Source organism: Myxocyprinus asiaticus, chromosome 13 (genome assembly GCF_019703515.2).
Source record: "Myxocyprinus asiaticus isolate MX2 ecotype Aquarium Trade chromosome 13, UBuf_Myxa_2, whole genome shotgun sequence".
Lineage (NCBI taxonomy): Eukaryota > Metazoa > Chordata > Actinopteri > Cypriniformes > Catostomidae > Myxocyprinus > Myxocyprinus asiaticus.
This window is the reverse complement of record NC_059356.1, coordinates 961,387-986,881: the sequence shown is the minus strand read 5'-3', so window position 1 is coordinate 986,881 and position 25,495 is coordinate 961,387.

Below are 25,495 nucleotides of genomic sequence, written 5' to 3'. Positions count from 1 at the left end.
CAGTTTTGTGCAGTCTTGACATAATTTTGAGAAACTGTTACTCTCAGTTTCACACTTCTCAGACAACAACTAATTCTATATACAGTTTGTTTGTTAATACTCAAATTACCTCATTCATGAAAAAACAAGCAGAATTAATTTCTGCTCTAATTTCTTATGTAAGAAACCATTCTTTTTTCTTTTTTTTTTATCCCCTTTTCTCCCAGTTTGGAATGCCCAATTCCCACTACTTAGTAGGTCCTCGTGGTGGCGTGGTTACTCACCTCTGTCCGGGTGGCGGGGGAAAAGTCTTAGTTGCCTCCGCTTCTGAGACAGTCAGTCCGCGCATCTTATCACGTGGCTCACTGTGCATGACACCACGGTGACTCACAGCACAGGAGGCTCATGCTACTCTCTGCGATCCATGCACAAATTATCACGCGCCCCATTGAGAGAGAGAAAACCCCTAATCGCGACCACAAGGAGGTTACCCCATGTGACTCTACCCTCCCTAGCAACCAGACCAATTTGGTTGCTTAGGAGACCTGGCTGGATGTAAGAAACCATTCTTAAATAAATTGTCAAGCTGATATAAACTGTTCGTACAACCATTATTACATAAATTGTCACAGAAAGAAACATAGATATAACAAATTCCTGATTGAATTGTTTGTAAAAACCTTTCTTATGTAAATTGTCGCTGAATGAAACATGATGAGCAGACAAAAATTGTGCATGAATCTTTTTTAAAACCATTCTTACATAAAATGTTACAGAATGAATCACAAGTACAACTAAATTCTGTTAGAATCATTCGTAAAGCCATTCTTATCTAAATTGTTGCAGAGTATAGCACAAACAAAACAAATATGTGTAAATTGTTCATAGAAACTTTCTCAAGTAAATTGTTGTGAAACAGAAACAAATTATGCGTGAACAGTTTGTAAAATAATGCCTATTTGTAAATTGATGCAAAATGAAACACAAGCAGAATTAATTTCTACATGAATCATTCGTACAGTCTTTCCTGTGTAAATTGTCGCAGAATTAATTACATAGCATAATTTATGTAAATTGTTTGTAATACCATTTTGCGACAATTTTCATAAGAATTGTTTCACAAACTATTTACACAGAAATTTGTTCTGCTCATGTTTCATAAATTACATTTTGTTGGTTAATCTATAACTCAAATGTTAATTTGAGTTATAGTATATATATGCATATTATATGAGTTATATAATATATGCATCAAATGTGCGCATATATTAAAGATGCGCACAGAAATATTTGTTTTTATGTTGCGCTGACACCTAGCCGCGTACAGGTAAGATGCAGCACCATACAAGAATAGAAGTTCTGAGTTACTGATGCTATTGCAGAAATGCACTATTTGCAGTCAGCCATGATTAATATATTTTGTAAATGAAAGTGTCCAGTTACAGGGGATTATCAAGATAAAACAAGTAATATTCTGCTGATCATATGATCTCTGAATGATGTCCACCTAGCACCATATGTAGAATAAAACAGTTTTTAAAAGTTAAGCAATTAGCAAACAAAAAATAAAAAATCACTGAGTGCACCTTTAATGGACTGCTTAAAGTTTGCAAAAGTGACTCTTTGTGGGTTTCCTGTGTTTAAGGCAGTGGTCACCGACTGTGGAACTGAAACAATGGCCTATATGCCAGTTTGCCCTCCACACATGACTTAAGCAGCCTTTGAATGAGGTTAGCTTAGCCAGCAGGCATCTACTTGTAAACATCTGACACATGAGGCCTCTCATTGATCCGCCAAAGCCTTTACTAGCACTTCCAGGATACCTGGACATACATTTGTCATTGTGATTGACAGATGTCACCCCATGCCATTGACTGACATGTAAACACTTTCCCCAGCAGCATAAAGAGCAAACATCTTGATTCAATTTGACACAAGTGTTTTGAGAGCTGCTGCTCAGTTTTATGACACACATCTCCAAGAACACTGGCATGGATTCAACAGAAAGAAGAACATTCTCATTCCTACTGGAACCTTCTCACTCCATCTGATCCTAAAAGTATTAATAGCTTGCAAATCACATCAACTTTAAGTGCTGGACTTAAGAGAAACCAAACTCTAATATATTTGATATTTTCCAGAGAGAGTGAGATGAGGATACTTGTTGAAAAATTAATGGGAGAAATCACAACACTTAACATAGTGGCTGTAGGAAAAGGAGTCCTGTCTTTGAGTTAAAGCTGAAGTTTGTAATTTCAATGCCACTAGTGCCACCCAACGGAATTGTAAAAGTAAACATTGTTTTCAAGCAGCTTTCCAAATACATATTTGGTTTAGTCAATATTGTTGTGTAGGGCTGGACAGCCGCACAAAGAAACAGGAATTTTTATAGCACCACAGAGACACAGTGTTTACATTTTTCGAGACATTAACCTACAGATGACTTACTTATTGTTGTCTCTGCATATTAAGCTGGGATATGAGTTTTCAACAGTAAAAAAGTGACACACTTAACACTTCCAGAATGTGCATGACATTAGCTGAACCAACCTGAAAAATGCTGGTTTTGAGCCTGACTCCATTTGCTCTGACATCTACCACTTGAACCATTTATTCACAGTTGTCATTGGAATCAATGCTACAGACACATATAACCATTCTAAAAAGAAGCACTAAATGTAATGTGATTTGCACTATCCTGCAGGACCATTGGCCATAGGAGGCCTCCTGACAGATCTCTTGACCCATGGACCCAAGGAAGAGACCTGCCTTCAGCTGGATTGGCAGGCTCTGATTGATTGGGTCTCACTGAGCTGGACTCATCCATCAGACCGTCATCAGATGGGTAGCACTGTGTGGAGGCCACCCTGCAGTGTCCTTACTAGTGCTGGCCAATAGTGTAATAAAATGGGAAACAAATTACCATCTCTAGTTCTGACTAGGTGGGCAATACATCCCAGTTAAAGACAAATGTGACGTATAAATCGTAATGATATATCTAGGTTTTTGATCCACAGATACTCCAGCACTTGAGTATAACATGAGTGTGACTGAGTATTACAAGGCACAGGTTGAAGGGTTCATCTCAAGCTACTAATTCTTACCAAGATGGATTATGGTTCTGGAAGGCCCCAAAGCACCAGCCTCTTTGGAGGTCTTCTCATTTTGTTATACGGCACAACAGTGTGGTTCTGGAAGTAAAAAGCCCATTCTTTTTCCATAGTGAGTTCATTTTTAAGGATAACTTATAAACTTTTAAAGACAAACCTGCCATGAGCTCCAAGGTTTTCTTAATCTATGATATATGCTTCTCATAAAGACATCATTCTGCGTTATTTCAACGTCATTTAAAAAAAAAAAAACATTATATATAGCAGAAACCCTGGTGATGAACTACACTACCCTTGATCCTGAAGAGAAACGATCCACCAGTTTGCAACTATATGAATATTTTGCAATAAAATCAAAATATATTGTGTCTATAATTCTAATCTCATTATAAACTTTACATCAATAGTTGTGTCCTTTTACATTGTTTTTAATGAAAGACGTCTTGTACCTTTGTCTTTTTGTGCAATTTTCAAATAGTTTTTTGCTTCAAATCACAGTTTGTAATGGTGTGATACACCTTGGAGTTGGATGGTTTAGTTTCATGAAGGATTTTATGAAATCCCTACTGAAAAAGTGGGTTGGCACTCTTGCTCTCTAGGTGTAATGTCCAGATATGTAAAATTACTTTGCAATTACGAGTAAGAAGTCACAGTTATAAGAATGAGCACTCAATGTGTATAATGCACTGCAAAAGAGACAATGTACCATGACTAGTAAACTGCGCCAAAGATGCAATAAGGTATTCAGATGGCACTGTTAATGCTGAGGAGGGGCCAGGAACAGATTACATCTCTCAATTATTTTTCTCATTATGGCAATAGTCACCGCTCACATTCAACTTTACGTCTGCAGTGGCTGGTTTCTGGGTGTCGGCTCACTGCAGTTCTAGAATAATTACTGAGCAACGGACTGCAATAGCCATGCTTCTGCTTGTTAACTCTTCAAACATTTGCCACCAACCACCATCTTTACCCTTCCCCAGTTCCTTGTCCGGATCTTGTCATAGTCTATTCATCTGTGTGACCTTGTGTCTCTCCCTTTGTATCTCCTTATCTTGTTAATTTGTTAGCTTTATATAAGATGGTTAGATGTCAAACAGAGAGCACTTGCATTGCATTGTTGCTAGTAAAGCTACTACCTACTCCAGCTTTCCTCCATTGCTTTCAGTGTGACAGAGGGCTTCTAATAGACTGACATTTTAAAGATGCTTTAGAGACATGTTGACAAGTCCAATGGAGAGTTGATCTGCTCTATGAGTCTGGACTTCATCAAGATCTGTGAACACACTAAAACGTGTCTCAAATGCATTATCCCAGTGGGACAGAGATAGACAGGTGGCGCTGGTTCTCATTTGTCCAACACACGCTTCAATAGATCTCAACTGTCATATTTTTCATAATAGCTGGAGGCACCTGGCGTCCTGACCAAGTCAACACTGTCGTCTGGCAGCCGCTGAAGGGCCACATTTGTCTCAGACGCCTTGCAAAACTCTTTGCCTCCATTTGCTGCCACAAAATTGCAGGTTAATTGGAATAGCAAGCAAGAGTGGCACATTTCAGAAAAACTGCACCTCTTTTACTGACACGATCACAGGAACATATCGGTTTATTTAGGGAATAAAGTTTTAAGTGTCAGGTTTGGGCTTAAGAGGGAAATGTTAATGTAAAGACTGAAGCTGTGAAAATTTGTAGTCATCATTATCATTAGTTCTGCAGAGGTGTGTGTGTTCAAAACCTTCTTTGTAATTTTAAATAAATAAGATTTATAACAGCAGCCAACGGCAAGAGTTATTAGAGGTGTTTTCCAAGGGAAGCATTACTATAACTAGCATTCATACTTGGAGTAACACTGAAAAAAAAAGTGCATTTATGTATTAAATTGTAGGGGTACAAACAGCTTGTCCCTGGGCAATACCATCAAATACCCTTTAAATGTCAGTCGGAACATATTTGTACCTTATCTGTCCCTAAAGGGTACATATTAGTAGCTTAAGGTTTAAAAAGGGTACAGTGGGTGTGTCTTTGAGGGTATTGAGTGTCTGTAAGCTGCTGTACCCCTACATTTATAATTTTCATAAATTTTTTTATTCTTTAATTTTTTTGGCAGTGTAGGGATTTGAATAAATCTTAGGATACTTACTGAAAAAATCCTGAGGATAAAACTTCAGCCTGTAACTCCTCCCTTTTCGTGGACGATACACAGGTGAAAAAATCCCAAAGATTTACATTGAAGTACACCCAAGCCATATCTAGAGACCAGAATATCATAGAGACTTGAGGGTGGGCTCTTTTGACTTGGCCAGTAAGTATCCACCTAGCAACTATCCAGAACACCCTAGCAACCAATTATAAATGTATTAGCAACCAATCAGAACACCTTAGCAACCCACAAAGCAACACCCTGGCATCATTGCAGTGGCTTTTGTACACGCAAGCACCACTCATTTTTTTCAGAAAATGTAAAAATCTAGTTAGAACAATCACTACTCATTATTTTATGGTAAAAGATGTGTTACATAACATTTAAAGCCAACACCTCAGTACATCAGTGTTACAACATCAGTAACACCTCCAGTTCCTCAAACATTACTCAAGACATATTTTATGAATACTTTTTAATCAGCAAAAAACTGCTGCACCTTCAAACATTCTTATAGGAAAGGCCCAGAAGAAAATGAACACCAATGTCCTCCTGTTCACTTTGATAGTTTTCCTCTAATAAAAAAACATAATTTCTCCCAGAGGAAGGGTAAATCATTCAGTTTAGCAGTGGACAGCAGATTTCCTGTCCTGCTGGGAGAGCTGTTCTTCAGGGTATGGAGTCAGGGTGAGTATGTGGTCAGCCCAGTGAGGGGTTTTGATGGGCCGCACTCACATCATGACGTCAAACTTCCGCAACTTCCCTCTGGAGCATCTGCTTCTGCACAATATAATAAACAATGGGATCAAAGTAGTGTAGAAAGCATGGTAATGATTAGACAGATCTGGAAACTGACATACTTCTCATGTTGTCTGAAATAATGTTGTGTAATCTAGTGTTGGGTTCATTGTGCCCACCTTAGGCAAGTCAAAGTCAACACCAAGTCTTACACCAACTGAGTCCTAGTCCAAAGGGGGCCGAGTTGGACTCAAGACCGAATCTAAAACAGCCGTGTCCAACTCAACACTAAGCAAGAACACTGTTTCGCCCACGCGCTCTCACTCACAGATACGCGTGAACAGATGAGTTAGGAGCCGTTCATACCGAACGTGTTTTTTTTTTTTTGCCTGTGTCTGCTCTGTTTTTCCATTGTTTCCTATATAAACACGTGCTGGAAATATGTCCATACCTTCTGCATCACATCTCGCTGTTTCTTCAGCGTCTCACAGGACCGGCACATTTTTAGACACTGTGTCAATTTAATAAGAACTTCAGGTTTCAAAAACTCATGTCGAGACACCTGTGGTCTGTTTCATTCATTGCGCTGCGTCTAGATTTACTTTTAGCGTAGGTGTCACAAAGATTTAACATTGCAAAGAGGTGACTGTTACAATGTTTAACATTATTCCAGATTGTTCTGCACCAAGCAAAGTTTCAGCGTTTGATAAACGGCAATGTTTTTTTTTTCTTCTGCTCTAGTGTGCTAAGGAACCGCCCTGCCTTGTATGTTTACTGTTACAATACTGTTACAAATGCTGCCTACGATGCTAACATAAAATACAGCCTTTTGCAACATGGTGAACAATACACTGCAGCGTAACAATATAACCTCCAGGTGAAAGTAAATTAAATAAGACAGAAATATATTATTATTTTATATAACAAATCCTAGGAAAAGTAAGGAATAATACTGTACCAAATTATAATGACAAACTGGACAACAATAAATAATTGTTGGGTTATAATAATAATAAATAAAAACTGAAGTCCAAAATGTTAGCGAGTGTAGTAGTTTCCCTATCTGTCACTCACTCGACGTTGTGTCGATGTAGTGACACTAGGGGTCACTCTTGGGAGCCCCAAAGATCTTTGAGAAAAGGCCAATGAAAACTGGCAAGTGGAATTTGCATGCCACTCCCCCGTACATACAGGTATAAAAGGAGCTGGCGTGCAACCACTCATTCAGATTTTCTCCTCGGAGCCGAGCGGTGTTGATGTATTCCACTGCCAATCCATTTGCCTCTGTAAGAAAGCAAATTGTCTCACTCTTGGATTCTAAGGTGCACAGATAAGTGCGGAGAACGCCCCTGGGTGCTTAGGCAGCGCTAAAAGAGCATATATTTTCTCTAAAAGAGCATATATTTTCTCTAAAAGAGTATATATTCTCTAAAAGAGTGGGCACTGATGGAAAGCGTCTTTTTAAAGATGCATTTCCGATTATGTGCAGTTCCTGTTGCAGTCGTTATCTCTCCGCTTCTGATGGTCACGATCGCTGCCTTACATGTCTGGGCTCCAGACACGCTGAGACAGCATTAGTGGATGGTTCATGCCTGCACTGCGAGAGCATGACCATGGCCACGTTGCGATCGAGGCTTTCCTTCCTCAGAGGGAAAGCCACTCCAGCCGCTTCCCGCCGCGGTTCATCTGCCCGTGGGCACAAGATCGCGACAGTTAGCGCTGGGGGCGATTTGGGTACTTAATGAATAGAGCGGCTTCTACAGCCCCTACTTCATCGTGCCCAAGAAAGGCGGCGGGTTGCGACCGATCATGGACCTGTGGACATTGAATCAGGCCCTGTACAAGCTTCTGTTCAGGATGCTCATGCAGAAGCACATTCTATCGTGTGGCCGGCACCGAGATTGGTTCGCGGCGGTAGACCTGAAAGACACGTACTTTCATGTCTCGATTCTACCCGCATTGCCTCCCGGGAATCCTTCCACTGCCCACTGTGGTATTCCCTGACTGAGGCCTCCCTCGGCACGGATGCACTGGTGCACAGCTGGCCCCGGGATCTGCACAAGTATTCATTTCCCCCAGTGAGCCTACTTGCACAGATGTTGTGCAAGGTCAGGGAGGACAAGGAACTAGTCCTGTTGGTAGTGCCCTACTGGTCCACCCAGACTTGGTTCTTGGAACTCATGCTCCTCGTGACAGCCCCTCCCTGGCAAATCCCCTGAGGAAGGACCTTCTTTCTCAGGGACGAGGCATGATTTGGCACCCATGACCAGACCTCTGGAACCTCCGCGTCTGGCCCCTGGATGGGACGCAGAAAATCTGAACCCCTTCTACCAGGCGACTTTACGCCTTGAAGTTGGCTGTGCTCTTTCATCCACGTGAGTTCCCGGGATCGGTGAACTCTGGATTCCTCGGCAGAGGAATTCGATGCCAGGCCCAGTACTTGTGTCAGTATGCCCAGTTCAGGTCAGTCCCTGTACTGGGATAGGTCCCCATATGTGTTGGTTCCCTGTCGGTAACCCCATATGATGTAATCTTCCACTGTACAGTCTCCCTGATGGCAGACCCGTGTCTCACCTTGGGCAGAGTTCCCTATGACACCAGTTGCTGTGTTTGTAGAGCTCCATCCCCTCTGGTTAGGACCTACCATGGGGACTTCTCCACAAGCGCCACTGCCGACAAAACTCGGTAAGACCATGTGACGTATTTCCACACAATTACCTCCCCTTCAGAGGGTGTGGTCTCCGCGGTGTCTTTTTCCAAGGACACCTAACCGACGCAAATACATTTGGCCCCAGCTGGAATCAAGCAAGTTCTTTCTCTGGGAGAAGAAAGAAGAGAAAAGGCCGACCCAGCTGGTGCGGTCTGTTCCCATTGTGGGCACGTCTGACCCCCCTTTTATGCTTTCGGGGGGTGAGGTTCCTTACAACATACATGGGTCGTTGGGAAGGTTACGATGGGGCCGGTGCACTTGTTACTTGGCATGCAGTGGCCTGCCTGCACCTGCACCGCCGAACCTCGTAACACAGTTCAGCTGTTTGTGGAGTTTCGTATAGGGACCCCTAGTGTCACTACATCCACACAACGTTGAGTGAGTGACAGATAGGGAATGTCTAGGTTACTTTTGTAACCCCCGTTCCCTGATGGAGGGAACGAGACGTTGTGTCCCTCCTGCCACAACAACACTGAACTACCCGCTGTGATTGCCGGGGCTCTGTCTCGGCTCCTCAGCACAAAACCTGAATGAGTGGTTGCACGCCAGCTCCTTTTATACCCGTATGTCTGGGGGAGTGGCATGCAAATTCCACTCAGCAATTTTCATTGGCCTTTTCTCAAAGATCAGTGGTGTTTGGGGCTCCCAAGAGTGACCCCTAGTGTCACTACATCGACACAACATCTCGTTCCCTCCATCAGGGAATGGGGGTTACAACAGTAACCTAGACGTTTTGCACACCCTGTGTTTTGTAAAAATATATGTAGGTAAATATATATATATCTTTTTTTTATCACTGTATTGTGGGAAACTGGAAAACATGCATTAATTATCTTTAACTAGATTTTTATGTTTCAGTAAACATTTTGAATGTACTTGGCTACAACGGCTGATAGGATGAATTTACAATTATGATTTAAAATCAATTTTATGCTATTTTTTTAAGCAAATATTTTCGAAATGGGGCCCCGGATTGGTTGGTTGCTTGGGGCCTCAGAAATTGTAAACCCGCACCTGAGTTTCCTGCTGGACAAATTGAAAACTGGCTTCAGAACAAACTATGCATTAAGTGTATGAAGACACAATGAACTTATATTGTACCTTGTTTTTAGAATTTATTCTGTTCTCCAATTCAACACGACACGCTTCTTATTCTCTGTTCTGTTGACATCTGACAACAGTTTTTTTTTCTACACTGCATTTTTTCACATACTTAAGAAAGTGAAAGTATGTATATAGAAAAGAGAACAGGAGTACTGTATAGTTAGCATCATTACAACCAGTGTTATAGTTTAGAATTTTTTATTTAGTTTTTAAAATTAAATTGGCCCTTTCATTTAGTTTAGTTTTCATTCAACAAATTTATTTTTCCTATTTAAAATTATATCTATCTATGTAAAATTGTCAGTACTGAGAATTGTCTGGACCAGTGTTGGTCATAATTTGATTACAAAGTAATTGGTTATTTTTTTTAAAGCCAAAAAGTAGTGTAAAGCATTCATTTTAAATTCTAGAAATCAGATTACAGTTACTGACTTTCAGTTAAGTTAATTATTTTAAGTACATTACTGGGGTACTGTACATATTTTCTACATTTATTATTTATGTTGAATTTACACCCTGAATTATGTTCATATATGTCTCTGTGTTTCTGTGACAATGCTGAAATAATTAGTCATTGTATGGGAGGTACGTGTTGTACTGAGTATATGACTATGCGACAACGAACAAGGAGGACATATAGACATTATTTTGAATTTGTTGAGCAAAAGAAATTAAACGTGAAAAATAATTTAGAAAATAACTTAAGCCAGTTTCAATGTGATTACTTTTATCGATGAAGTAATCTTCAATCTCATTACAATTCTTTAGAAGTAATTTGTAATTTGTAGTGGATTACTTTTCAACACTGGTCTGGACTCCATCTACAGGGGTTTGGGAAAATACATACAAGTGATTCAACATATTATTAATTAGAAGTTACTTTCGGAGAAGTTACACCTAATTCACACAGCATGCCAAAGCAGTGTGTAAACGAAACTGCAGCATAACTACAGCAGCAGACTCGTGATGATCTTACACACAAGCCGCACTTTTACTTCATTACAGAGCTGCAGATCCATACAGAATATAATGTGATTTCTGGGCTACTAATAATGACCACAAATTATAAAATGATCATCGGTCATTGAGAATTAGTAAGAACTTAATTGTCGTGAAATCTAATTTAAAGAGAGATCACATTACATGCAAATTGTGATTCATCTAAATGAAAGAGAACACATCCCAAAGTGTAACTTTAAATGACTTAAATAATCTGGTTTCATTCGGTTTTAATAAACAGAATGAGTGTCACAAATGCCATGAACTTGGCTGGACTTGAGATGAGAGACAGGGGCTGTTCACACAGGCAGAAAAAAATCTAAGTTTTTGGACGCTGTCACTCAAATACATTTAGGTTTTTGTAGTCTAAACAGGACAAAAGCACATTAAATCAGATTTTTACAAGCCTCATCCAAACCACATTCAAAGGTGGTTTGGAATCTGATTAAAATCAGATTTTTCTTAATGCGTCTCAGTCTGAACGGTCAGATCGGATTTCATGTGGTTTTTTTTCCGTAATTTGCTGTGCACGACAGTTGTTATACGTCAGGTTTTTCGATGAGAAAATATACTGTGCTCCGAACGGCATAATTAATGCCTTCACAGGGCACTTCGAATTTAATACAATAATGATGGCCACACAGTAGGATCGTTACAAACATAATTTTCAATAAAAATTACTTAAAAAGTGAATTCAGCCTGTTTTATTACACATTTCAGCCCTACAAAACTCTCACAGTGGAAGGTAAACAGGGCATAGAGATGATCACTTGAAACACACCCATATGTCATTTATATGTTACAGGGCACCCAAAGCACTGCAAACCTCTTATAATAATACAGACATTGGCCTAACTTACCCAAAGAGATATGCTAAGGTGCAGTAACCCATACCAGTTGCAAGAAACCACAATGCGATAAAGTATTGAATGTCATGTAAATACGGGATGCTTGAGCATTTTGAGCATTTCATCACAGGACGCAGGTCCTTGTCTCACCGTCCAACCTTTTTATGCTTTAATATGGGACACAAAGCCTTCAACACGGGATGTTTCGCTCCCTGCTAAAATACAGGTCCCCAAGATAAAAGGCATCCCGTATGAGATGTCGTAATTTCGGCCAAAATACAGGACATCCCCGCTAAAACGGGCAGCAACAAAACTAGCAGCAACAAACACTGCATATGCCACCTCTCCCAATTTTAAGCCGTTGTCTGTGAAGAATGTTCATATTTGGATACTGCCCTCATGAAAAGCATAATAAATGGTAAAATATCAGAATTAGGAACTTCCCACTGAAGTCGTAAATATGAGTATATCACGTTCAAGTGCTTTGTTGTAAACATGGAGTATATCAAGTTTAAGTGCTTTGTTGTCAGTAACATGAACAACGCCAGGTGGATTCGAACCCAACACTACTATTTGTACTTAGTGCAAATTGCATCTGCCTAATAAGGCAGCGTAAGTTCAGCTCTGCACTCAATAACTCGCACTTGATTCCAGTAGAGTCTGACGTTAGCTTGTTGCTAAGCTAATGACCTGATACACAGCTAAACACAAATAATACATACCAAACAAAAGTTGTTTCAAAGTAAACAAATTCATAAACCCATCTGGTGGAAACTTCTCTCTGTCCGACATACATTCATCTCTGTTCATCTCACCTTCAGTCTGTTTCAGTGCTCTGGCTTTGTTTACACTGCAGGAAAAATCTGATTTTTCATAAAATCAGATTTTTTTTAGTGACTGTTCAAACTGCAAGTTATATGTGGCCAGATCAGATTTGTTCTGTTCAGACTTCAGTCGCTTTTACTATCATGTCCACATTAGTTGTCATGGTAATGCAGAAAACGTGCATATATTCACTATGCATGAGATTTTAGTGATGATATGCCAGGTTCATTGTTGAATATTTCTTGGGGAATTCTTATTTTTACACCATAATTCATGTTAGTCAGCTTGGTGACAATAATAGAATTTGTGTCAAATACATGCTATTACCTCTGTGTGACAAATTTACAATATACATCAAATGGTTACTGATATACGTAATACGTATATGACTGAAACAATAAGTGATAACAAGGTAGATGCATTTAAAAAAATAGAAATAAACCATTCACTATAGAAATCATACTCTCCTTTGCCATGTGTTTTGTCTCCTCCCAACTCAGATGTTCAGGTATCAAAAAATTGTATCTGAAATTTTTTATCTAGGAGTTTCCTAGTCAGCTGTCATAATTACATCTTGGAAGGGTTTTCATATGCAACTTCCATGTTGGAAACTAGTATTTACGATAATTCCGATAGCATGTGAAGGCTGCATTAGCCGTTGGAGTCTCGATCTTGTGGTCTTGGTCTCAAAATCTCTTGAGACCATATAAACGCGGTCTTGGTCTGGATCTGGGTCTCGAGGGGTCTAGTCTTGGTCTGGGTCTTAGGGAGTCTGGTCTTGACTACAACTCTGGCCGCAATACAAGTCTATGGATTTTTTTCTGATTTTATTGTTTAACAGGCGAAATTGTAAATCCAGTTCCTTAAAAAGGCAATACACCTCTCCTTGACAAAGCGCACAATTTGAGGTGTCATTCTTATTTGTATGAGTTATGCATCAAAAGTTTAATATTTAGGGTTAGTGGTTCAGAAATAAATCCCTAACCCAAGTATAATCAATAATAATTAATGCTTTCTAACAAATTTGAGTTTTAAAACAGCTGAATGTTGTACGTGAGATCACATGATCAGAAAATGGAGAAACGTTAGAGCTTTGAAGAAGGTGAATTCATAATTAAATCAGCTACACTTAATGACAATATACACCCACACTCAAACGTGCTGTCACACCACAGACCGACCCTTTGGACACTCCACATGAATACTGATAGCTCTCTACTTCATCTGCATCCATTTATCTCCTAGAAACTAGCAGATGAGAATAACCATGCTGAAACATTTACAAAACTCATAAAGATTTACAATTGCCCAGATGTTATTGCTCAAATTGTTCTGTCATAGCTCAGGAGTTCTCTATATTTCATATGACATCTCTCATCTCATTGCTGTTTAGGAGAAACAGTTGAGATATTATAGAGATATCCTTTGTGATTGGTCTTTCCTATGAATGAAATTCAGGTTATGAATATATGACCATTAATAGATGTCTGATTATAAGCACATATTTTTCCTCACCGTGTGATAATTGCTATTTTAACATTTAAGGTGCAAATGACAGTTTCAAGAAAAATCAAGCCAGATCAATCATCAGTATATGATGTTTCCAGATGAAGGTGAAACTTTAGTTTGACACAATTAATGCCCTTTCAAAGAGCGTTCAGTTCCTTATACTCAGGAAATAAAGGCAGTCTGGGAATGAGTGCTGAATATTCATTTCTCTATTAGCATTTCTATTAGCGCTTCTCACAGTGTTTGGTGTTTGGTGAATTCCCATAACCCCCCATCTCGATGTACCCTCCTTCATATGACACTACAAATTAATCAAGACCCAAAAAAAACCTCCAGCCTCGACATCATAATGAGCAGCACCCCCACCCGCTTGCTGCCTGTTTCTACTGGCAATTAAAACACAGAGCAAGTATGTGCCGAGTGTGTGTGGGTGGGTGGGTTTGCTTACAAAATAGTCCCCAAAAGTTAGTTAAAACTGGCGCAATGGGGGATGTCCTTAAATGTAAAAATGATTAATAGATTATGTAAATATGTATATACAGTGCACTAAAAGTCAAATGTTTGGACAAACCAACTTATTTTTCCACATTTAAGAATAATAGTAGAGTATGAAATAACACAAACAGATGGGAATTATGCAGAGACCAAAGCTGTTACATAAATGTATTATATACTTATATTTGAGCATCTTCAAACTTGCCACTCTTTGTCAAGATTCCAGTTCTGCACTGCAACAAAGTATTTTGTTACTGAGAATTTGTGGCTTATTTTCTGGCTAAAATATCTAAACTTTCTCAAAACAAGAAAAGATTACTTGAGTAGCAGAATGACATGAGGTCTTTTTTTCAATGTCAAATAAGATTGCCCAATGTGATATAAATGAGAAATCTTTGAAAAATCTAGTTTAAAACACACGAGTCAAGTTGGTAGGAATGTCATTTTTGTGCACATGTTGGTTTCAGATATTTTTCAAAAACTTTATTAGCATTTTCTACAAAAATATTGTTTAAATTACTTGTGGTGTAACCAAGTAAAAGGTTAAAGATTAAATTAAAATACATTCATTGCACCTTGAATACAGGAGAGTGTTTAAACATTAAGTTTATGATTAAAAATAAATTTAAAAAAAGTTTTCAAAAACATTTGTCAATGTAGAATTTTTTATATATATCATGAATCAAGTTTCAAGTGTCAAAATTTAAGTTTTCTCAGGGTTACTTCTAAATGTATCTTAATAAAATTGTGAAAATAATGATATTTAGTGACATCACTTCCTGTTTCTGTTGCTGATGGCACACCGCACGAGTGTTTGTAGCTTGCTAGCCTGCTTAGCATTGCTTATTCTCATTCTTATACGTTAATTGTTTTATCCTTTGCCATTTTACTGCATGCTTCAGGTTTTTTCGCTTTTATACTGTTTCATCTGTGTGTATTATATCGTGCGCACCCATTTCCCTCATTTTGTTCTTTTTCTTTTTTCCACTTGTCTACATCTCACATCTCGACTGTGTGCATACGTTTTATCCACTTTGTTTTACACAGATTATTGCATCAATCTCAAACATCTGCTGATTAGGAACCACATGGATCTCAAATCCTCGCTGCTCAAGAACAACCATAACAACAACAACAAACAATTGCTGTGAGTCATGGCATCTGCTCATGTTATTTATTCCTGCATTACATGCCACATGTTTACAATAGCTTCTTCCATCAGCAGTGAGGGTTTCACATGTGATAAATGTAAGGAATTAGTCAGGCTGACGGAGAAGGTTAATGAGTTAGAGACATGCATCCAAACACTAGTGGAGGTCAGTGAGAAAGAGAAGCCGGTAGATACTGTTTCGGATGTGGGTAGTACAGCGAGCAACACACACACTTTGGTTCCGGCACTAGAGCCCCTGCAGCAGAGCTATTTGTTGACGTCTCGGCGGCACACTCGCTTAGCAAAGCGACACCACTCTCCCGTTCCTGTTAGGGTTTCCAATTGATTCTCCCCACTCAGTGATGCACCCACTGAGAATCATGTTGAAAGAGCCCTAATAATTGGTGATTCTATTGTAAGGAACGTGGAAATAGAGACTCCAGCCACTATTGTTAAATGCATTTCATGTGCCAGAGCATCTGACATCAGATCAAATTTACAAGTGCTGGCTAATGCTAAACGTAGATTTTCTAAAATTGTTATTCATGACGGCACTAATGATGTCTGGCTTCGCCAGTTGGAGATCACTAGAGATAATGTTAAAGAGGTGTGTGAACTTGCAAAAATGATGTCAGACACTGTGATATGCTCTGGCCCCCTCCCTGCTCGTCGTGGTGACAAGGTTTATAGTAGATTAGTGTCACTGAATGGCTGGATGTCTGAGGGGTGTCCGGAGAATAGCATAGGATTTATAGACAATTGAAAGAGTTTTTGGGGTAGACCTGACCTGCTAAAGAGAGACGGACTCCATCTCCTCTCTAGTAATTTGGCTCATAATCTTAATAATGATAGTATTTCATTAACTGGGCCCAGGTCAGGAAGCAGACAAACTGGTTAATCCGAACGTCTGCTAGCTGCCTTGAGACATCACATAGGTCACATAAACTACAACACATAGAGACTGTATCACCTAGATACCATATAGAGACTGTGTCTGTTCCCCAAACTACCAAACACAAAACTCTCACTAAATCATTTATAAAAAAATGTATTAAGGTCAAACTTGAACAAAAAAATTTAAGATAAACATCATATAAAGGTAGGGCTACTAAACATTATCTCTTTCTACCAAAGCACTAATTGTAAATGAAATTATTACAGATCATAGTTTGGATGTGCTCTGTTTGACTGAAACCTGGCTTAAACCGGATGAATATATTAGTTTAAATGAATCTATTCCCCCAGGTTATTGTTATAAACATGAGCCTCATCTGAAGGGTCGAGGAGGAGGTGTTGTTACAATTTATAGTGAAGTTTTTGGTGTTACTCAGAGGACAGGATATAAATTTAAGTCTTTTGAACTAATAATGCTTAATACAACACCGTCAGATATAAATAAGGTCATCTTTTGCCCTTGCTACAGTATATAGATCACCCGGGCCTTACTCTGGTTTCCTTGGTGAATTTGCAAATTTTCTATCTGATCTAGTGGTTAATGTAGATATAGCTTTAATTGTTGGTGATTTCAACATTCACATAGATAATGAAAATAACACATTAGGATTTATTGATATTCTCAACTCTCCTGGAGTCAGACAAAATGTGACAGGACTAACTCATCGCCATAATCATACGCTAGATTTAATGCTAGATTAGAGTTGATGTTGATACTATAGAAATTCTACCGCAGAGCGATGACATCTCAGATCATTACCTCATCTCTTGTTTGTTGTGATCAGCTAATGTCATACAATCTACACCACGCTATCGTTCAGGCAGAACTATTCTTTCAGCCACTAAAGATAGCTTCACTAATAATCTTCCAGAATTGTCTCACATACTCAGTAAGACAAAAAACCTATAAGAACTTGATGAAATAATAGAAAATATAAATACAGTCTTCTCTAGTGCTCTTAATAGTGTCGCCCCCTTTGATTAAAGAAAATTACAGAAAAAAGCCTTGCACCATGGAACAATGATCACACACTCAAGAGAGCAGCTCAGAAAATGGAGCTACAGACAGGCACTAAAAGCTGCCAGGTCAGCATATTTTAGCAAACTCATAGAAAATAACCACAACAATCCTAGGTGTTTATTCAGTACTGTGGCTAAATTGGTTAGGAATAAAGCATCGACTGAACCAGATATTCCATCGCAGCACAATAATAATGACTTCATGAATTTCTTTACTGATAAAATTGAAATAATCAGAAATAAAATTGGAACTATGCAATCAACTGTCACAGCACCTCAGAAAACAGTGTCTCATAATTTTGCTCATGAGCAACTTCAGTCCTTAGCTGTCATATGTCATGAAGAGCTAACAAAACTTGTATTTTAAAGCCACAACATGTATTTTAGATCCAATGCCAACTAAGCTCTTAAAAGAGAACCTCTCCTTAATATTATTAACTCCTCGCTATCCTTTAGACATGTCCCAAGAAACTTTAAAATGGCAGTTATCAAACTGCTAATTAAGAAGCCACAGCTTGATCCTAGAGAATTGGCTAGTTACAGACCGATTTCAAATCTACCATTTATGTCGAAAATACTAGAAAAGGTAGTGTCCTCCCAACTATGTTCATTTCTACAGAGAAATGGAATATATGAACAATTTCAGTCAGGATTTAGGCCCCATCATAGTACAGAGACTGCACTTATCAGAGTTACAAATGACTTGCTCTTATCATCTGATCGCAGCTGCATTTCTCTTCTGGTGCTTTTAGATCTTAGTGCTGCCTTCGACACGAAAGATCACGACATTCTCTTGAATAGGCTGGAGAATTATGTTGGCATTAGTGGACTTGCAGTAGCATGGTTTAGGTACTATTTATCAGACTGCTACCACTTTGTATGTGTAAATGTGGAATTGTCAAATCAAAGTATGAAGTGCCACAGGAATCAGTTTTAGGACCTCTGCTTTTCTCCTTATACATGCTTCCCCTGGGAGATATTATCAGGAATCATGGAATAAATTTCCACTGTTATGTCGACGATACCCAATTTTATATTTCTTCTAAACCCCAAAAAAATTCACAATTCTCCAAATTAGCGAGTGTATCAATACAATCAAAGATTGGATGGCCAGAAATTTCCTTCTACTCAATTACAACAAAACAGAGGTTCTAATTATTGGACCAAAAACCTCTAAAAATAAGCCGTTAAAATATTATTTGACTCTAGGCGGATGTACTGTTACGTTGTCTTCTTCTGCTAAGAACTTAGGTGTTATATTTGATACCAATCTGTCCTTTGAAAATCAAATTTCCAGTGTTTGTAGAACAGCATTCTTCCACCTGAGAAATATTGCTAAATTACAACACATACTCTCTGTTGCTGATGCCGAAAAATGAATTCATGCGTTCATGACCTCAAGACTAGATTATTGTAATGTATTACTGGGAGGATGTCCAGCAAGGTCAATAAATAAACTTCAATTGGTTCAAAATGCAGCTGCCAGAGTGCTGACTAGAACCAAGAAATATGATCATATTAGCCCAATTTTATCTAATATATTTCGTATTAATTTTAATTCTGTTAACTACATACAAAGCGTCGAATGGTCTAGCTCCACAGTACTTAAGTGACCTTCTGACACGCTATATTCCTTCACGTTCATTATGATCACAAAATTCTGTCTTGTTAATAATTCCAAGAATATCAAAATCCACAAAAGGAGGTACAGTTGTGCTCAAAAGTTTGCATATCCTGGCAGAAATTGTGAAATTTTGGCACTGATTTTGAAAATATGACTGATCATGTCACTGAAAAGACTGGTCTTTTATTTAAGGATAGTGATCATATGAAGCCACTTATTATCACATAGTTGTTTGGCTGCTTTTTCAATCATAATGATAACATAAATCACCCAAATGGCCCTGATCAAAAGTTTACATAACATTGAATGTTTGGCCTTGTTACAGACACACAAGGTGACACACACAGGTTTAAATGGCAATTAAAGGATAATTTCCCACACCTGTGGCTTTTTAAATTGCAATTAGTGTCTGTGTATAAATAGTCAATGAGTTTATTAGCTCTCACATGGATGCACTGAGCAGGCTAGATACTGAGCCATTGGGAGCAGAAAAGAACTGTCAAAGACCTGCGTAACAAGGTAATGGAACCTTATAAAGATAGAAAAGGATATTAAAAGATATCCAAAGCCTTGAAAATGCCAGTCAGTACTGTTCAATCATTTATTAAGAAGTGGAAAATTCAGGGATCTCTTGATACCAAGCCAAGGTCAGGTAGACCAAGAAAGATTTCAGCCACAACTGCCAGAAGAATTGTTCGGGATACAAAGAAAAACCCACAGGTAACCTCAGGAGAAATACAGGCTGCTCTGGGAAAAGACGGTGTCGTTGTTTCAAGGAGCACAATACGACGATACTTGAACAAAAATGAGCTGCATGGTCGAGTTGCCTTTACTGCGCCAATGCCACCAAAACGCCCGGTTACAATATGCCTGACAACACCTTGACGCCTGACTGTAATTTGGAGTGAGGAGACCAAAATAGAGCTTTATGACCATAAGCACAACCATAAGCGCTATGTTTAGAGAGGGGTCAACAAGGCCTATAGTGAAAAGAATACCATCCCCACTGTGAAGCATAGTGGTGGCTCACTGATGTTTTGGGGGTGTGTGAGCTCTAAAGGCACGGGGAATCTTGTGAAAATTGATGGCAAGATGAATGCAGCATGTTATCAGAAAATACTGGCAGACAATTTGCATTCTTCTGAACGAAAGCTGCGCATGGGATGCTCTTGGACTTTCCAGCATGACAATGACCCTAAGCACAAGGCCAAGTTGACCCTCCAGTGGTTACAGCAGAAAAAGGTGAAGTTTCTGGAGTCGCCATTACAGTCTCCTGACCGTCATATCATCGAGTCACTCTGGGGAGATCTCAAACGTGCGGTTCATGCAAGACGACCAAAGACTTTGCATGACCTGGAGGCATTTTGCCAAGACGAATGGGCAGCTATACCACCTGCAAGAATTTGGGGCCTCATAGACAACTATTACAAAAGACTGCATGCTGTCATTGAAGCTAAAGGGGGTAATACACAGTATTAAGAACTAAGGGTATGCAGACTTTTGAACAGGGGTCATTTCAGTTTTTTCTTTGTTGCCATGTTTTGTTTTATGATTGTGCCATTCTGTTATAACCTACAGTTGAATATGAATCCCATAAGAAATAAAAGAAATGTGTTTTGCCTGCTCACTCATGTTTTCTTTAAAAATGGTACATATATTACCAATTTTCCAAGGGTATGCAAACTTTTGAGCACAACTGTAAATCCTTTTTCAAATTTGGCTCCTAAACTATGGAATAGTCTCCCTAACAGTGTTGGGATGCAGACACACTTACTCAGTTTAAGTCTAGAGTAAAGACTCATCTGTTTAGCCAGGCATACACCTAATTTATCCATCAAATCACAATTAGGCTGCTTTAGTTAGGTCTGCCAGAACCAGAAACATCCATCATGGTCTATAACTGCATAAAATGGAATGGCATCTATGCTAATATTATTCTATTTGTTTCCATATTTGGATTCATTTCCCGAGGTTACCAGAGCCTGCCAGATCCAGCTCCGTTCCTGCTTGGTGTCGGACTCCACTGCTACGTGTCGCTGAGAGATGACGACAAACTACAACCAGTGCTAGCCAGACATCACTTCAGTTTTTTGACTTCAGAGGATGAACTGATGCTAACTCCAACTGTAAGACATCGGATACTTCATATGCCACTGCCTGAACCTTGGACTTAGGATGGACCTCACCAAACCTCACCAAAATGCCCTGCAGGTTGAACTGCAATGCACCTCATCATTTATCTCTGCCTGCATCACCTTTGTCTATTGATGGACTACACTCTTGAAATGGAATACATAGACTATCCTATAATTGCAAACAAAAGCCTTCATCAGCCAACTAACAAAGGACAGTGCATCTATGTGAACTTCTGCAGTTAATCCAAGATGGACTTCAAAGACATTAGTCAATAATGTTAAAGTTCATAAAAATAAAAATTTATTTTTATTTTTAAAACACTGTACCTTAACTCTTACATAATTTACAAATTTAAAACCATGACTTGCACTGTACATAAATAACTAATATTGGCATTATATTCATGCTGTTTAGCGAGAGGGGAACTGGCCCCCACAGTGAGCCTGGTTTCTCCCAAGGGTATTTTTCTCCATTAACCAACATCCTATGGAGTTTTATGTTCCTTGCCACAGTCGCCTCCAGCTTGCTCACATGGGTTCTAAATACAATTATTATTTAATTATTTAATTTTTATACACAATTTACAATCATATTTAATCAAACTACACAATGATCATTCTAAGACATTATAGATATTACAGTTTCATTTTTTGTTAATGCATGATTTCCTGTAAAGCTGATTTGAAACTATGTGTGTTGTGAAAAGTGCTATACAAATAAAAATGACGACTTAAACCACACACAGACTTGAGATGCAGGCGAGGGAGATGAGCAGGTGCGCTGGTCAGGCTCCGTTTGCGTGGCTTTCGAACAATGCTGCCGAGCATTCATCTAGCGAATCTCTGCTTTCTTCCTAACAAAACGGACGAACTACATCTCCTCACCCACACAAACAAGGACTTTTCAAACTCTGCTGCCTTGTGCTTCACAGAAACCTGGCTGAGTGAAGCCATTCCAGACAGAGCGTTACATCTGCCGGGCTTTCAGCTGTTCAGAGCGGATCACATCATGGAGTTAACAGGGAAAACGAGAGGCGGTGGAACATGCTTTTACATCAATGAAAGTTGGTGTACAGATGTAACAACGTTAAAGAGGATGTGCTGTCCTAATTTGAAAGCACTCTTTATTAACTATAAACCATTCTACTCGCCGCGGGAGTTTTCCTCGTTTATTCTGGTGAGTGTGTATATCGCGCCAAACGCGTGTGAACACAATGCTGCAACAGCTGACTGATCAATTCACAGACACAGAACAGCAATACCCGGACTCAGTTATTATTATTCTCTGGGATTTAAACAAATCAAATCTCACACATGAACTGGCCAAATACAAACAGCGCATTACATGCCCCACCAGAGACAGGAACATACTGGATCACTGTTACACAACAATAAAGGATGCATATCGCTCTGTACCTAGAGCAGCTTTGGGACTCTCTGATCACTGTCTGGTTCATCTTCTTCCAACCTACGGGCAGAAATTAAAATCAACTAAGCCAGTAGAAAGGACTGTAAAGAGATGGACCAATGAAGCAGAGCGGGAACTACATGTCTGCTTCGATTGCACGGATTGGAGTGTTTTTGAGGCTGCAGCCAGACCTGGAGGAGCTCACAGATACTGTTACATCATATATCAGTTTCTGTGAGGATATGTGCATTCCTACTAGGACTTATTTAAAGTTCAACAATGACAAACCGTGGTTTACAGCAGAGCTCAGGCAGCTTCGTCAGGCCAAAGAGGATGCTTACAGGGGTGAGGATAAAGTCTTGTACAATCAGGCCAGGAACACACTGAACAAGGATATCAGAGTGGCTAAAAGAAGATACTCTGAGAAGCTGAAAAACAAGTTTTCAGCTAATGACCCTGCATCAGTGTGGAGTGGCATGAAACAACTCACAAATTACAGGACTCCTACCCTCAACCCTGTGGTGGACCAACATCTGGTTGACGACCTGAATGTGTTCTACTGCAGATTTGAAAGGCCCAATCTCACACTCCACACCCACTCTGACCTTCACTTCACACAAACACCAACACCTCCTGCAACCCCCCTCCTTCCCCCTCCTGCTACTCAACCTGCACTTAAGATCTGTGAAGATGATGTGAGCCGGGTCTTTCGGAAACAAAAGACGAGGAAAGCTTCAGGCCCAGATGGCGTCTCACCAGCGTGTCTTTGATCCTGTGCTAACCAGCTGGCCCCCATCTTCACACAGATCTTCAATAGATCACTGGAGCAGTGCGAAGTCCCATGCTGCTTCAAACGCTCAATCATTATTCCTATCCCAAAGAAACCAAAAATCACAGGACTTAATGACTACAGACCTGTTGCTCTGACGTCTGTAGTCATGAAATAATTTGAGAGACTGGTGTTGGCCCACCTGAAGAACATCACTGGACCTTTCTAGATCCCCTTCAATTTGCTTATTGAGCAAACAGGTCTGTGGATGATGAAGTCAACATGGGATTGCATCATATCCTGCAACATCTGGACAGACCAGGGACATATGCAAGGATCCTTTTTGTGGACTTCAGTTCAGCTTTCAACACCATCATCCCAGATATACTCCAGAATAAATTACACCAACTCTCTGTTCCCATGTCTATCTGTCAGTGGATTACCAGCATTCTGATGGACAGGCAGCAGCTTGTGAGACAGGGGAAACTCACTTCCAGCAGCTGTACAATCAGCACTGGTGCCCCCCAGGGATGTGTGCTCTCCCCACTAGTCTTCTCCCTCTACAGCAATGACTGCATCGCCAAGGACCCCTCTGTCAAGCTCCTGAATTTTGCAGATGACACCACTGTCATCGGCCTCATCCGAGATGACGATAAGTCTGCATACAGAAGGGAGGTTGAACAGCTGGCTGTCTGGTGGAGTCAAAACAACCTTGAGCTGAACACGCTCAAAACGGTGGAGATGATTGTGGACTTTAGGAGGAACACCCCAACACTGATCCCCCTCACCATTCTAAACAGCACTGTGGCAGCAGTGGAGTCATTCAGGTTCCTGGGCACTACCATCTCACAGGACCTGAAGTGGGAGACACACATTGACTCCACTGTGAAAAAGGCCCAGCAGAGGTTGTACTTCCTTCACCAGTTGAGGAAGTTCAACCTGCCACAGGCGCTGCTGATACAGTTCTACTCAGCAGTCATTGAGTCTGTCCTCTGCACTTCAAAACTGTTTGGTTTGGTTCAGCTATGAAATCAGACATAAGAAGACTACAAAGGACAGTTCGGACTGCTGAGAGGATTATTGGTTGCCCCCCCCCCCCTTCAAAAACTATACACTTCCAGAGTGAGGAAAAAGGCTGGAAAAATCACTCTGGACCCCACTCACCCTGCCCATTACCTTTTTGAACTGTTGCCTTCTGGCCGATGCTTCAGAGCTCTGAGCACCAGAGCCGTCAGGCACAGGAACAGTTTTTTTCCCTCAGGCTATCCATCTCATGAACAGTTAAATTGACCCATTGAGCAATAACTATGTGCAATACACAGTTTAGTCTTTTTTATATTTATCCAACACATCCAACCTCTTCTGCCATTTCATTCCTCTAAAAAACAAACAAAAAAACAGAAAAAAACATTTGCACTGTACATAACAGATTTGTATTTTGCACTGTACATAACAGATAACTTATTTATATTATATTTGCACTACGTATGTGTATGTGTGTATGTATGTATGTATGTGTGTGTCTGTGTGTGTATGTACGTATGTGTATAATTATTTTTTTATTATTATCTATGTCTTGCTGCTGTTTTTGTATTGTTTTTGTTTTGTTGTACACTTGAAGCTCCTGTCACTAAGACAAATTCCTTGTATGTGCAAGCATACTTAGCAATAAAGCTGATTCTGATATGTGTGCTTGTTTCCCATTTAATAAGTGTGTGTCACCCTGTGCATGCTTGTGGTCAGCATGTGTGTTACTGGTGGCGGGCGGGTGGGGGTTTGGATCAGCTGTGTTGTGTGTGTGTGTGTGTGTGTTTGTGTGGGCATGAGGAGGCTGTGTGTGGGAAACCGGTGCTCCTCTCTTCTCATACATTGTTGCGGCACTCCTAAAAACCGTTAATTCCACAAAAGATGCTCAAGCCATTGTGAAGTGAGACAGCTGAGGATAGGGGGTGGGGAGGGCATATAAAGGAGGGTTGGT